The sequence below is a fragment of the Pleurodeles waltl genome, chromosome 9, assembly GCF_031143425.1.
Source record: "Pleurodeles waltl isolate 20211129_DDA chromosome 9, aPleWal1.hap1.20221129, whole genome shotgun sequence".
NCBI lineage: Eukaryota > Metazoa > Chordata > Amphibia > Caudata > Salamandridae > Pleurodeles > Pleurodeles waltl.
In genome coordinates this window covers 586,424,563-586,438,864 of record NC_090448.1, presented here as the reverse complement: position 1 = coordinate 586,438,864, position 14,302 = coordinate 586,424,563, and the positions used below count along the sequence as shown (strand labels likewise).

At 43.5% G+C, this 14,302-nt stretch overlaps 1 long non-coding RNA gene across 2 annotated transcripts in view; it reads right to left on the bottom strand.

Annotated features, from left to right (window-relative positions):
• Positions 1-487: 487 nt before the first annotated feature.
• LOC138258679 (uncharacterized) overlaps positions 488-14,302 on the bottom strand; it is a 155,788-nt gene continuing 141,973 nt past the window's right edge. Inside the window, exons 2-4 of one of the 2 annotated variants that reach the window (XR_011198497.1) lie at positions 5,689-6,001; positions 4,054-4,152; positions 488-1,140 (exon numbers count right to left, since the gene is read on the bottom strand). This is a non-coding gene — a long non-coding RNA (uncharacterized lncRNA). Of the gene's footprint in view, positions 1,141-4,053; positions 4,153-5,688; positions 6,170-14,302 lie in introns of those variants that run through there. The other variant, XR_011198496.1, reaches the window with a different exon arrangement.

The following is a 14,302-nucleotide window of genomic DNA, read 5'->3' as shown; positions in this document are numbered from 1 at the left end:
TGTTGTGTTTGTCTTTTTGACACACATTTCCCAAAATCCCTCTCCCGTCCATTTATCAAATCCCAAACCCTCTTCCTCCGGGCTGTGTGATTGATTGAGATGGCACCTAATAATTTTCACCATTGATTAGTCACACACTTGGTGGGGTGGATGTGGTAGAAGCAACCTCAACTCAGTGTGCAGGATCTTCATTTGAGTTCACTTAGTTGGAGTGGGACCTTACTTCCGATGACTTTACTGTTAGTGCACCAGCATGTTACTACTACACGACCATGGTACCATGAGAAACCATGCAGCCCTAACTTCATCCATTCAGATAAGAGAATTATGAAGCATTGCTTTACCTTTAGTTTAGGCAATATATTTGGCAATGGCCAAACACTCCGCCCCCACTCCTATGGTTAAAATTTTGCAGAATGCACTGCAGAGACTAGAAGAGTATTTGGGCAAGGTTACCTAACTGCTTAAATAATTGTTTTACCCTATCAGTAGATTTGTAAAACATGCTGCGCTAAAAGGAATACACTATCAGTAGATTTTGAAAACATGCTGTGTAAAGTCAGACCTGGGAGGTAAAACACCCCCAAAAAAGACTTTAGGCATAAAGAACTGTAAATAACTATTTATTTTATCCCGTCCCAAACAAAAAAAAAATACCCGTCCCTTCCACCCACAACTGGCCCACCACTATCCTCAAAAAATTTCCCTTTCCCCAACCAATGTTCCAACCTAAAAATGTCCATTTGTCCATGTTGCATAGAATAATAAAAAAAAAAAGTCCTGCTAAAACCCATTCCCACCCTCTTCACCCACAACAAGTCCCACTCACAAAAATAAAAGATTAAAAAAGGGGCAGAGGAGAGCACTAAAGGCAAGCCCGGATTCTCCTGAGGAGCCCCTCCACACATGCCTGATGGGCCTCTAACTTCACCAGCCTACGAAGGGAGGGGGGGCAGCAGAGATGATATGATGGTGGGCGGCTGCCCTGGCACTGCAGCAGAGGTGTTGCTAGGCTGGAGGCACTGGGGCCTGGCTGGGACCCTGAGTACTGACATCCTCTTCTTCCTCAAGGATCACCAGCCGCTGGTGCTCAGCCCGTATGGCCTCGAGCTTCGTCCGTTGCAACCGGACTGCTACTTCCTGAAATGATGGTCGACCAGCAGGAATAGATATATCAAGAAAGAAAAAAGAGACATTGTAAACAATGCTCTGAGCAAAACACTTGTTTAAAATCATGTAGTGTGGTGGTACAGTAGCAGTACATGTGGTCACCTCAGGACATTCAATTTTAAGGTGATAACAGCCATAATATGCGCTATGGAGTACAAGTATTCTTCTCTCTACTGTTGTGCTAAATTAATGATGGCATTGCTAGCTCAGCTAGCGCCGTAATTGTACACGTTACTGTCTGCAGCCGGGGCAGCTGTACTAGAAAATTATTTTATTCCAATGACCCTGTTCTTCTTTGTACCTGGACTACAAGGCCGATGAGTACTATGAATGAAACCCCCCACATAATTTAATCAATTATGCAGACCTCCTGTCTGCCATAAGTATGCAGTGGGAAAAGCGATGCATTGCAGTGCAAGGAAAGGATTAAGGAATGGGATATAGATTGTATTTGGCATTGTCACAGACTATCCCATTCAGGAAAATCAAGGCATTTACCTATGGACCACTTTAGTCACGGTCCTCATGCCGCTCCTCCACCACACTTTGTATTGACTACTTTTTTCTAAAAAAAAAATGCATTTGCTTTGCACTAAGGTAAGGAATCTTCTTAAAATACTGAACTACAGAGTAAGGTACAGTGGATTAGGATAGGTAGGTAAAGAACACATTTTACAGATCAATCCATCGCTCATCATCATCCTCATGTGCGTAAGGTTTGGCTAGTAGTGAAATTCACTGTGGTTGGCAAATGATGAAAGGGAAAAAATAAAACAGAAGTAAATCCATTATAGAAGCCATAAGGAATTATATTTATCACATGGCTTGAAAAATGGAGTGCAAGCAGAGATTGGATTTTTGAATTACTCAGGAGTCTGGGACAGAACTTAAGGAAGATTAAAGGAGTGAAGTACTATGAAGTGACTGACACAGTGGGCACTGGGAGGAAAGGGAAACACACCTTGATTTTGCATTGCCATGCATTGAAAAGTGTTTGACACATTAACTTAACTTATGCTTACAGACGCACATTGCATAGCCAACATTGCGGTGCTGATTCTGCTGAATTGAACCGTGCAGCTGTTAGGTCATCATTGGTATCACTGGTAAAAGGCCGTAGCGAGGGAGACGATGGGAAATGAATGTTGGGATACATATTATTTGCCTCGCTTGAAAAATACTGTGAGTCAAGGGAATATTCTAAAATACCATTCAAACCTTTGATAAAAACCATTCCAAGCAAGTAAAGTAGGTGAGAAGAATGCCCCTATCCAGAAGATCTCCCTTGTTTCTTTATTCGAAGCATTTATCTATTCGTCATTGCAAATGTGTGCTTCTTGTACTCTTATTCTTCACCCTTGGCTTTGATACACACCATTTAAGCTAAACTTTACATTCTCTCATACATTTAAAACCATCCAAATTCCAAACATGGCTCTCTACTAACCTTTCACCAACATCCATTTACCGAATAACCACCAATGCATCCTTTCACCCATTCACCCATCCAAGAGATCTAACCGACCCTAGGAGTCCGTTCACCCATCCAGGCATGGAATCCTTTCACCCATACCCTTTCACCCACCTGGGCTGGCATCCTTCACCTCTATACCCTTTCATCGACCCTTCACCCACCCATGCATCCTATCATCCTCCTCATCACCCACTTATATGATTATAAACAAGTACCCTTTCATCCACGCACACATCCTTTCACTCATATTATACTTCACCCAATCATTCTACTTCCATCCTTCTTTCAATTTTCCAATACACATGATAGTTCAAGTTCATTTTATAAACCTTAGTCTGCTGAGCTGCAGATAGAAGAGCCCAATACTTACCTAACACCCGCTGCATCTGCAAAAGCAGGGTGTTGACGAGTGAGTCAACACTAGTACACTCTTCTAGAGACTATGGGACATATTTATACTTTTTGACGCAAAACTGCGCTAACGCAGTTTTGCGTCAAAAAAATTAGCGCCGGCTATCGCCATTCTGAAGCGCCATGCGGGCGCCGTATTTAATCAATGACGTTAGCCGGCGTTAGCCGCCGGCGCTGCCTGGTGTGCGTGGAAAAAAACTACGTACACCAGGCAGCGCCGGCGTAGGGGGATATGGGGCTTGGGCGTCAAAAAATGGGGCAAGTCAGGTTGAGGCAAATTTTTCGGCTCAACCCGATTTGCGCCATTTTTTTCGACTCCCAACCCCCATAGAAATGACTCCTGTCTTAGCAAAGACAGGAGTCATGACCCCTTGCCCAATGGCCATGCCCAGGGGACTTCTGTCCCCTGGGCATGGTCATTGGGCATAGTGGCATGTAGGGGGGCACAAATCAGGCCCCCCTATGCCACAAAAATAAAATAAAAAAATGACTTACCTGAACTTACCTTACTTAATGTTCCTGGGATGGGTCCCTCCAGCCTTGGGTGTCCTCCTGGGGTGGGCAAGGGTGACAGGGGGTGTCCCTGGGGGCATGGGAGGGCACCTCTGGGCTCCTTCAGAGCCCACAGGTCCCTTAACGCCTGCCTTTTGCAGGCGCTAAAAAACGGCGCAAAAGCGGCCGTACGTCATTTTTTTTGACCCGCCCACTCCCAGGCGTGAATTTTGCCTGGGAGTGTAAATACGGCGCACATGCCTCGGAGTCGATTTTTTAGACGTGAACGCCTACCTTGCATATCATTAACGCAAAGTAGGTGTCCACGCTAAAAAATGATGCAAACTCCATGGACTTTGGCGCTAGACGCGTCTAACGCCAAAGTATAAATATGGAGTTCGTTTTGCGTCGGAATTGTGTAAAAAAAACGACGCAATTCCGGCGCAAACGGAGTATAAATATGCCCCTATATTACTAATTGTCAATAAGCAAGCAATAGGACTTACCACCGCCCTCAATTGCCACCGCAGAGACTTCCCACTCTTCCGCTCACTCAGCCGCATTGGTGCTGTCACTGCTTGCCCTGGCACTGGTGGTCGGTGTGGCTAGAAAGAATCATTACACAATTTAGTCGTCAAATACCCCTTTCCCTATTGTTTTTTTGTGATAGCAAAATACAACCGCCGCACCTCACTATATTTCAGTTACAGATTCTCTTCTATCAAAATATAAGGTTGGCATTTTGTTGTTTGGCAATTTTTTTAAAGCCAGGTACTCAAATAAAACAAATGGTATTGGAGGGGCACAACTAGCTATTGATGAATCTGAGTTTTTCAAGAGAAATAAAAAGGTTCAATAATTGGTCAATCAATGGTATATGGTCTTTGTTGGCTAATGCAATGGGGCCATCCTCTTCATACGTCCAATCATGGTACACGGCTAACAACTCCTAGTATACTAATAATACATACACAACATTGGAGGGTACAAACAATTACATGACCATGTTCAAAAACATATTTTTTTCCTTTTTTTAATGATTGACCTGTCGCAAGAAAAAGAAAGCCTTCTCACGAAACATGTGTAGAATACCTTACATGAGCATGGTAATTTTCAGTACATGTGTTTTCTGAGCCTCAGCACCACTCCACAAAATAAGATACATAGGAGGAAAGGGAAAGCTCACTGACAGAAGCAGAAGAAAGGAAACTACAGACAGACTAGCATAGCCAGACAGTTTGAAGTAAAGAAAATTGAAATATAAAAAATAGGTAAATAGGATAATGCAAGGAGAAGAAAAATACGAGACAGATACATTGAAGTGGAGTTGGAAAATAATTAGGAGACAGGCACAGTAAAAAGGTAGAAATAGTTGTGTGGAGCAGTAAAAGTTAGGGAAATAAATATCAATATTAACAACAACAGGAGGATTTACGGGGCAGCAGAGCCATCTCCCCCAGCACTTGTGAAGGGGCCACCTTCAGCTTCCTTGCCCATCTCACCACCAGCCCTCCCCTGGATGCTGGATGATGTAAGAAAAAAAATAAAAAAGATTAGTGGTCCTGTTAATAAATAATCTTGCCAAGAATATTATTTTTTTAAAAGGAAAAGGCAAATGCAGTAGCATTTCTACATCAGAGGATCAGAGCACCTGTATAATAATAATAATAGTATCAGGGACCATCATGTTCCAAATTTCCTAACCCTATTCCAAATTTCTAAACTACATTTTGGAATTTCCAATAAATTGCAATGAATGATGTCTACAGTTCAATGCAGTGATTGGATGCGTGAAAAACTACTACAGATTATTGGGAAATTGCTTGGCAGTTGGCACTGAACAAGCTACAAAAAAGAAAGGCACAGAGAAGTGAGAGAATATGCAGACTCACTAATAATAATATATTAACGATGGCTATCTTAGACAGGGCACAGGAGGAGTCTCTGAATTACTTCTTAATCAGCCCAAGCAAGCACCAAAATCAAGTACAGTTAGGTAGCGCTGAGCACCGGTCTAGCTGACGATCACGTAATATTATATTTGTAACATAAAGTTAACTTACTTGCATGTGAGCAGCATGCTTGCTATTTGGGAGGAAACTATTAGCAAAGAGCACAACTAATAATAAATTTTTACTCACCAAGCCCCACAACCTCGACGACTAACAGGTTGAGCAGGTCCATCTCCCGATCTAGACTGTTGGCCCACTGGTGCATCAGCTGTTGCTGGGTGCGCTGGACCCCAAAGCTGCTGGCACTCCCGGAGGCCGTACCCAGACATGGGCCTGCCGCCTGCTGCCAAGTGGAGGGGAGGTGGCTCTGCACATAGAACGCCTAGGCAGCCACCTCCACCGCAGAAAATATGGTGCGGGGCTGCACCCCTTGACGTTGCTGCCACGCGCAAGGAAGGTGACTGATGGATGGGGGCCTGGAGCTGCCACTCCCCTTCTGTGCCTTGGGGAGGGGGAAAGATAAGGAAGGATAAGGAAAAAGGAATGGAAAAAAATAAAGCAAATAAATGAAAAAGTTAAAAAGTTGCAAAAAAAGACAAACAAATTAGGAGAAAAGTTAAAATATAAAATGAGAAAGAGAAAAGGAATGAGAGGAATATAGAGTGATAGAAAAGTAGGGCTCAGCAACATAAGAAGCAAAACAAACAAGATGTCTGCGCCCATGCAGAATTCCAATGCGAGGACGTATTTCATGTTGCCAGTGGTGTTAAACGCCACTCGAATGGGTGCAGCAAAATATTCCGTCTGCTAGCAAAACTCCGCGTAGCGCGAAAAAGATTTTTCCAACTCTGTGTTGTTCTGCTTAGCGCTGCTACGCAAATTCCATCCAGGACTAGTATATATGGGCTAGCACACTACGCCACAAAAAAATTAGGTTCCAGTGGCGCAGTGTGCAGCTAGGGCCTCATAAATGAGGCCCGTATTCTTATAACCAGAATTACATATACCTCGTTTGTGTGTTCTTTTCTAGACACAAAATGATTTCTTCACCTATCTTTCAAGCACATTACTATCATTTTTATTTCACTTCAAACTCCCTGTTCAGCCCCAGATTAGAGAGGTTTATTCTGATATTTTGTTCTCAATCTTCTTAGGAAGATCTTTCCTCTTCTTCCCATGGACTGTTGTAAATGTGTCACTCATGCTGACTTCGATATTTTTTTTATTTGGGGTTCCTTAATATTGATAGCACTGCTTCAAGCGTTTCAGCAGCACGGTTACTTTTCACTCTTTTTTGTCTCAATGCTGTTTCAAGATATTTACCTGCCTTGTATTGTCTCTCTTTGAAAAACAAGAAATTTGCCCATCTTTGTTTTCTTGTGAAAAGAATTTGCTTTAAATGTATCTGCCACATAGGGGTGTACATGGGAGCTGTCCTTTCTTCCAATAAACTCATTTCTACACATACAGACCTGGGAGACAGTAATTTATTTGTAAAAGAATAAGGGGCATATTTATGAGCCTCTTGCACTGCAGGTGTGTCACTTTTTTGGGATGCAAAAATGGCGCAAACCTCCAAATCATATCTATGAGGCCACGCAAAGCCACTTTGCATGGCTTTGAACAGCCTCATAGATATTAAGTATGGCAAGGCAGTGCAAATCAATGCATTGTCTTACTCTGCATTAAGGAGGCATTCCATGGGCATTGCTGTGGGTGTTCCCCTGCAACACGCAGGGATTTTGACACATCCCCAGATCTTGAAAACCTGGGTATGCACCAAAACCTAATGGCTCCCCAGAAGAGGTGCAACAAGGAGAAATATCTTTACTTCTGCTCGTTTTTTTCCTCTTTCTGTGTATGCTGCATTCTAGAAAAAGCCTCCTGGGAAGGTGTCCCTTTCTGCACAAAAACAACCCTGCCTACAACGCAGACAATCTTGCACCATGGTGCTAGGCTAACAAAAGGGGGCAGCCCTGTGTCAAAAGCCTAAGTGTTGGTGCCCAACGATTCTCTCAGAAGCCCACGCCCGACACTGTCAAAGCTGTTTGTGGAACACCATGGCTCTGTCGTCATAATTTCACTACATTAACACCCCATCAAACATTCCCCTGCCCTTCCTTTATGTCATTCTTGCAGATTCTTTTTCATCCCTCCGTTCTCCTTTTGTCACTGTTTTTCAGCCTAACCTCTTTCTTACTCCTTTTTGGGTTTTTGTCTCTCTTGCTCTGGATCAAAGACTGCTGAGGAAAAAGAACTGCTGTTTTCACAAAAAGTGAGTGATGGTGAGCTCCACCTGAAACCACTGGCTCAAATTAAGCAGGCTGAGCGCTGAGATTAGTTTCCATGACTTTTCTTTGGCAGGTCTACCCCCTGCTCTATTTAAAGTGTTTACATGGACACCCATCTATTTTTTGCAGATACTGTGTATCCACCAAATTCTAAATAATCAACTAATTTTCGTTGATTTATTTTTCGTCTTTAGGGGTTATGGGAAAATGGAATACCTCCTTTGTTTAATGAAGTGAAAAAACGGACAAAATATTGGCATCGCAATTTTAATAAAAATGCGTTTCTTTAAGAAAATTAAGAACATCTCTATTTTCATAAACACTTTAGGAAAAAGAGTGGACTTGCCTGCAATATTGGAAGAAAGCTGACGTGCACTAATGACGCATGAACTGTGATGAAATGGAAAAGTACTTTCGTTACTGCCGCACAGCTGCATGTTCTGGTTGGCATGGAATTAAATGTGTTTTGGGACTCAATGAATTAAGTGTTAAATAAGAAAAATATGAAGTTAATTTTCCACTGCACGGTAAGGGATTTAAACAAATTAAAATATCCTAATTACTCTTGGGGTTTAATATGTTATGGTACTAGGTTTAATAGTGTTATGGACTACGAGCATGAGATTGTTTCATGGAGAAATGGTAGTCCTGACGCATCACATTTTCGATAGTCAGGCCTGTTAATAGAAAGTGCAATCCGTATTCTGTACATCGTGAATGTCTGACTAAAACGTTTTCTACATTTTTCTTTAAATATGATGAGTTTGGTAAGCGCATTATGAGTCTTTGATAACACACACACAGACGCAGAACACCCACACACATTTAGCTAGATATGTATGTTTGTGGGCATATATACAGGTATACATACACACATATGCTTGTGCATATATATATATATATACTGTATGTGTAGATAGATGGATTTTTTTTATCAGAGTCTCTAGAAGGGTTTACAAAACGTAGCATTTTCCGAGGAAAATTTAGAGAACCTTTTACTCAGACAGTCAGTATGTGTAGATTACAGCCTCATTCCAAGCCTCATAACATATTTTTTTCTGAAAGGGTGAGAAGTCAATGACCCTGTCAGAAACTACATTACCCTACCCTCTCCTACTCCCAGTCTCCCTCCCTTGTCCTCTGCCCCACCCAGATGTTCCGACATACATTTACCACTTACCCAGAACAGGTGGTAAATGAGTATTAAAATCCATTTAATTGGGTTTCTGTGTGGATTGCGACCGGAAAAATGGGGCCAAAATAATGATTCCTCATTCCATGGGGTTTCATTTGTAATTGGGGGATACTGGAGATGATTTGCTGCAGCGTAATTTGTTGTGCAGTGAACCTAAAAAATGAGCTGATTTCCAATATTCCTTAAAGTTCATGAAAAAAGAGTGGTCCTCCCATACAAAGTAAAGTCCAATTAGTCATAAACTGCCCAAAATGCCCACGAATGGCAGTTCTTGTGGTTTGTGTGGTTCTCTCTAGACCTCTTTTCTCTTAGGGAAACCACAAAAACTGCGGAAACTCCAGGCATGATGGCCCACATTTATACTCTGTGCCGGATTTGCATAATTCTTTTACGCCAATCCAGTGCAAACTTAACTCCGTATTTAGCTTTTGACGCTAGACCTGTCTAGCGTAAAAAATATGGAGTTAGCGTCATTTCAAGGAAGCGTGAAACCGCCTTGCGTCAATGAGATGCAAGGTAGGCATTCCCGTCCAAAAAATGACTCAAACACCCTAGCGCCATATTTATCTAACAGGGCAAAAATGATGCACAGGTGGGAGGCGGACCCGAAAAATGAAGCTAAGCCCGATTTGCGTAAAATTTTAATGCCTGGCGTTAAAATGAGGCAAACACACCTCTACATAAGGAAAACACATACAAGCAACATCATAGCTCAACAGGACAACATGGAGGTGCTACTGATACAGCATGCTAGATGATGCAGAGCACAGGACCAATAGCAGCAGCCACCACCACCACCCCAATGTGGCCCCCAAAGGCAACGGAGAAGGAAGGAGAGGGTCTTCAGGACCAGGACAACCCCCAAGGGCCTCAGGGAACAGGACATCATCCGGAGGTATAGACTCAACTGGCAAGCCATCCAGCAGCTGCTGCTCCAAACTGAGCCACATATAACAGCCAGCCTGCAGACACCACACAATATACCACCGGTGACCAAGCTGCTAGCTGACCTGCATATGGTGGCAAGTGGCTCATTCCAAACAACGGGTACCCTGGTCTCTGGGGTATCACAGCACTCATTCTCTGCCTTCCTTCCCAAGGTCCTAGATGCCACCATCTCCCTCACACCCCGTCACATCAGCTTCCCCAACACCCAGCAGAAGCAGCAGGAGATCAAACAGGGGTTTTATCAAATACAAGGCTTCCCGCATGTGCTTGGTGCAATTGACTGCACCCATGTCCGGATCGCACCACCTGCAGCAACAGAGCATGTATTCCGGAACAGAAAGCACACCCACTCCATAAATGTGCAGGTCATAGTTGACCACCAGTGATTGTTTACCAACATGTTGGCCAAGTATCCTGGGAGCGTACATGATTCCTTCATCTTCTGCCACAGCACCATCAATCAGCACTTCCGGGACGGACGATATGGCAATGGCCTTCTTGTCGGTAAGTCCATTAACGTAGCAATATATACACGGCACAGCAACCCTGTAGGACACACAATACAATCATCACTACATTGACACGTGGGCAGGAAGACACTGAGGTGTGACACAGGTAGTTATGTTGTACACCCTGACACAATGGGATACACACCTATGGGCAAATGACGGCTGCAAATAACATTAGCTGCCACTCTAGAGCTACAAGGGACCAATGTCAAAGCACACTGTGACAATGACATGGCCTACACTGGAAGTGCAACTTGGCGGATGAACCATTTAATATTACACTAGGCCACCTAGTCAATCTGACACCCTCCCATGCAATATGTAGCGTAGAAGGGGTGTGTTGCTGCAGATCTAACACCATGAGACACATAGCATGATGATGCAGACTCACATGTAGGTGACACGGAAATACTGAGGCAGTCCCAACATCACACATCACTCCTGGGGTGCCATTGCCAGGTAGCAATAAGGAAGTGGACTGTGCTATGAACACTAATTGATGTGCCACTAATGCAAACTGCACACTGCTGCACACACTGAAAGAGCCAATTGTCCATCAAAATAACAGATGTACAGGGAGATGGCCCTTCCTTCACAGATACATCAACTTCCACAAGGCAGTTATCCAGGTTACCTGGAGCAAATTTGGTAGTGTAGGTGAATGGTTGCACATGAGCCACTGGCAGAGGGAACTACAAACGTTTGTATAGAACCAAGTCACACATGGGACAATTGTGCATTGTCAGTACTGAACTCCTCAGCGCTGCCAACTTATGGAGATGTGTTGTGCATTGCCACCAAGTCAAATCAAAGGGCCTCACTGTTGCATTTCCTCTGCAATGACATATGTCTAATTGGATGGGATGTCCAGGCCATGTAGTGCAACCATGTTACCACCACATCACATTCAGCTGATCAGGGTTAGGGGATCCAGCCACGGATCACTACCCCTTTCCCCAACTCAAGCACAGCAGCAGAGCGTGACTATAATGAGGCACATCAGAGGACACGCACCATTGTAGAAAGGACCTTTGGCATCCTGAAGTCTAGATTCAGGTGCCTGGACATCACAGGAGGCAGCCTCCTATATGCCCCACACATTGGGTGTAAAATAATACTTACATGTGCTATCCTGCACAACATTTGTGTGAGGAGGAACATTCCCCTGTAAGAGCCCGCGCAAGAACTGCCTGAGGAGGAGGAGGGTGACGATGGTGCCAGGGAAAATGAGGGGGAACATAAAAAACACAGCTGCAGGAATGCGCCACAGACAGCAGATTATGCAAAACGTTTTTCACCAATAGTCAATCAAAACACCTTGTAAGGATATGTAATTCAACACCTTACTTTATCACACAATCCTGCTCTGGTTACTTATTTCTCCATCATTCTTTAGGAATGTGAGTATTATCTCAGGGAGCATGTCACAAAGCCAAATCTGACTACTTCTGATGCAACATCACATGTGATGCGTATGATTGTACAGCAAACATCACAAACTCATCTTTTGAATACATTTGTAGGACAAAATCATAGGAGCACATCATATGACACACAGCCCCATTGCCAACATGGTCTACTGTAGCACATGACACACAACTATGACATCTCCAATCACAAGGTAAATGAATGCACCATACATGAGGCAGTGGATGTGAAATATCAGTGGTACCAGGAATTTATGACCAGACCCCTGACATTAGTAAGTGTGACATTTGCTATCTCTGCAGGGAGCTTGTGTGAGAAAAGGTGCATCATTTCTGAAAATGGATAGCATGAGTGCCCCAGATATGACAAGCAATGTTCACAACACATGCCCTGTGCAGTCCATCCCTGGAAATAAGTCCTGCCACTGCCATGTTTTAAGTCTTTGCCCTCCCATCTATAGGGGTCGCTGTAAATAGACTATTTGTACCCTGGAAATCATCATTTACACTCACCTAGACTCCCTTTGTGACTCCTGTTTGCTTCCCTTTTCCATATGGCATGCTATAGAAGAATTACATTAGCTTGCATGGACTTCAGGTGCCATAATGCACTGCCTGGTAGTCGGTAAGACCTGTAATCTTCTGTCTATTGTTTCCTATGGGAAAAGTCCAGTTGTCCCTTTATACTGGATTCTCTCCTCCAGGACTTGTGAAAGACTGAAGCTGCACACACCTGTGACCTCTCTTTTGCAGCCCAGCTATGTGACTCTGCCCTGGCCTTGCTGCTGCCTGGAACTGCTTAGAAGCTGCCATTCCTTGAAGCTTGTCGTCGTGCATTGGAGTATGATTCCTTTGTGTTCCAGACCCCTTGTTGGATTGTGTTACAGTTCTGATTACGCTGAACCTGCTCTCTGTTTACCCAGTGCTGTTCCTGCTTGTTCCAGTCAGAGTCTGCTCCCTGTTTCTCAGACTTTTTCATGTTTGTTTCTGCCAAAGCCTGCTTTCTGTTACCCAGACCTGTTTCAGCCTTTGCGTCAACCAGACCCTGTTCCCTGTGCCTGGCTTTGCCTCCTAGTTGGTTCCCTTGCTTTCTGTTTCCTCTTGGGGTATTGTGTCTGGTAAGTGTACTATCAGTCCTCACCTGTCTAGAAGTGTTTTACTTTGTATTTGGCCTGGTACCTGGTTGCCAGGAGGCTAATCCAGCCCCTATCCTTTGTCTAGTGTTGCATGTAGTCATTAGTGCCTAACAGTGACAGTGTGCTATGTCTGTATTCCAGAAATTGTTACTGTGTCTCTAGCCCGACCAACAAGGGCTAATCTCATGCATGTAAATACAATCCTTGTTTGTACCCTAAGTGTCCAGACACAGATTCACTTCTGTTGCCACCTTTCTATGGGGCTTGCGTGGTGACTAGCTGTGAGATTCATCTGCACAGAGGCACTGACGTTCCCTGTTGCTGTGGGAAGTTCTGAGCTCAACCCTGTGTACAATCTTAGTGATAAGCCCTACATGTTTGTCCATTACTGACTCGTTCCATTTTTGTCCACACTAAGGTTGCTCTGTACTCACTTTTCTGTTTTATCTGCGCTACCATAGCTGCCCTATCCCCTTGAATGACTTTAGCTTCTCTTATACTTTGGTACACTTCTTCCTTGCAAGATACACCATGGAGCCGATCCTGACACAGGGTACTCATGCCCACACACTTAAACTGGACGCTTCTGTGGAATGCACATCTGAAAATGAGTGAACACATGCAGCCAGGGCAGCAGGTCCACCACAGCAACATGAGTAACATAGGTAATTTTCATGAGTCAAACTGACATGTGCATAACATTTTTATGGGTGGAATTAAAGTACGGTGTCTCAAACACTGTACGTACCAAACATGTACACATGGCCGACATATGGGTAGTGCACACACAAGTCACCATGAAGTAGTAGCTAACAATTAATGACATATGAGGGGTAACATACCCGATCTAGCCCTCATCAGCCATCCTCAATCATCCCTGAGTTTTGTTTGTTGTGTGAAATGTAATGTCCCCAAAGTCAAACAAATACACACATCAAATCAGTCAACACATATTACAAACCCATATCATGACTGTTGTACATCATTAATTGCCATCTGATGTAGATATTCATTTGTAACACATTCATACACGAGCATTACGTCAAATGTATTCCATGCCGTTCCTTCAGAAGCACACATATTGTTGTTACAGATGATTCACACACAAACACACAGGCTATAATTCATACTTTTGTTGTGCCGCATTGACATCATTTATTGACTTAAAAGCATTGCAAACTTACAAAATACAATTGTATTTTGTAAGTTTGCGTCGCTTTTGCATCAGAAAATGAAGGAAATGAGACACAAAAAAAGTATAAATCTGAGCCACAGTTGCATGCTCTACCACATGTGG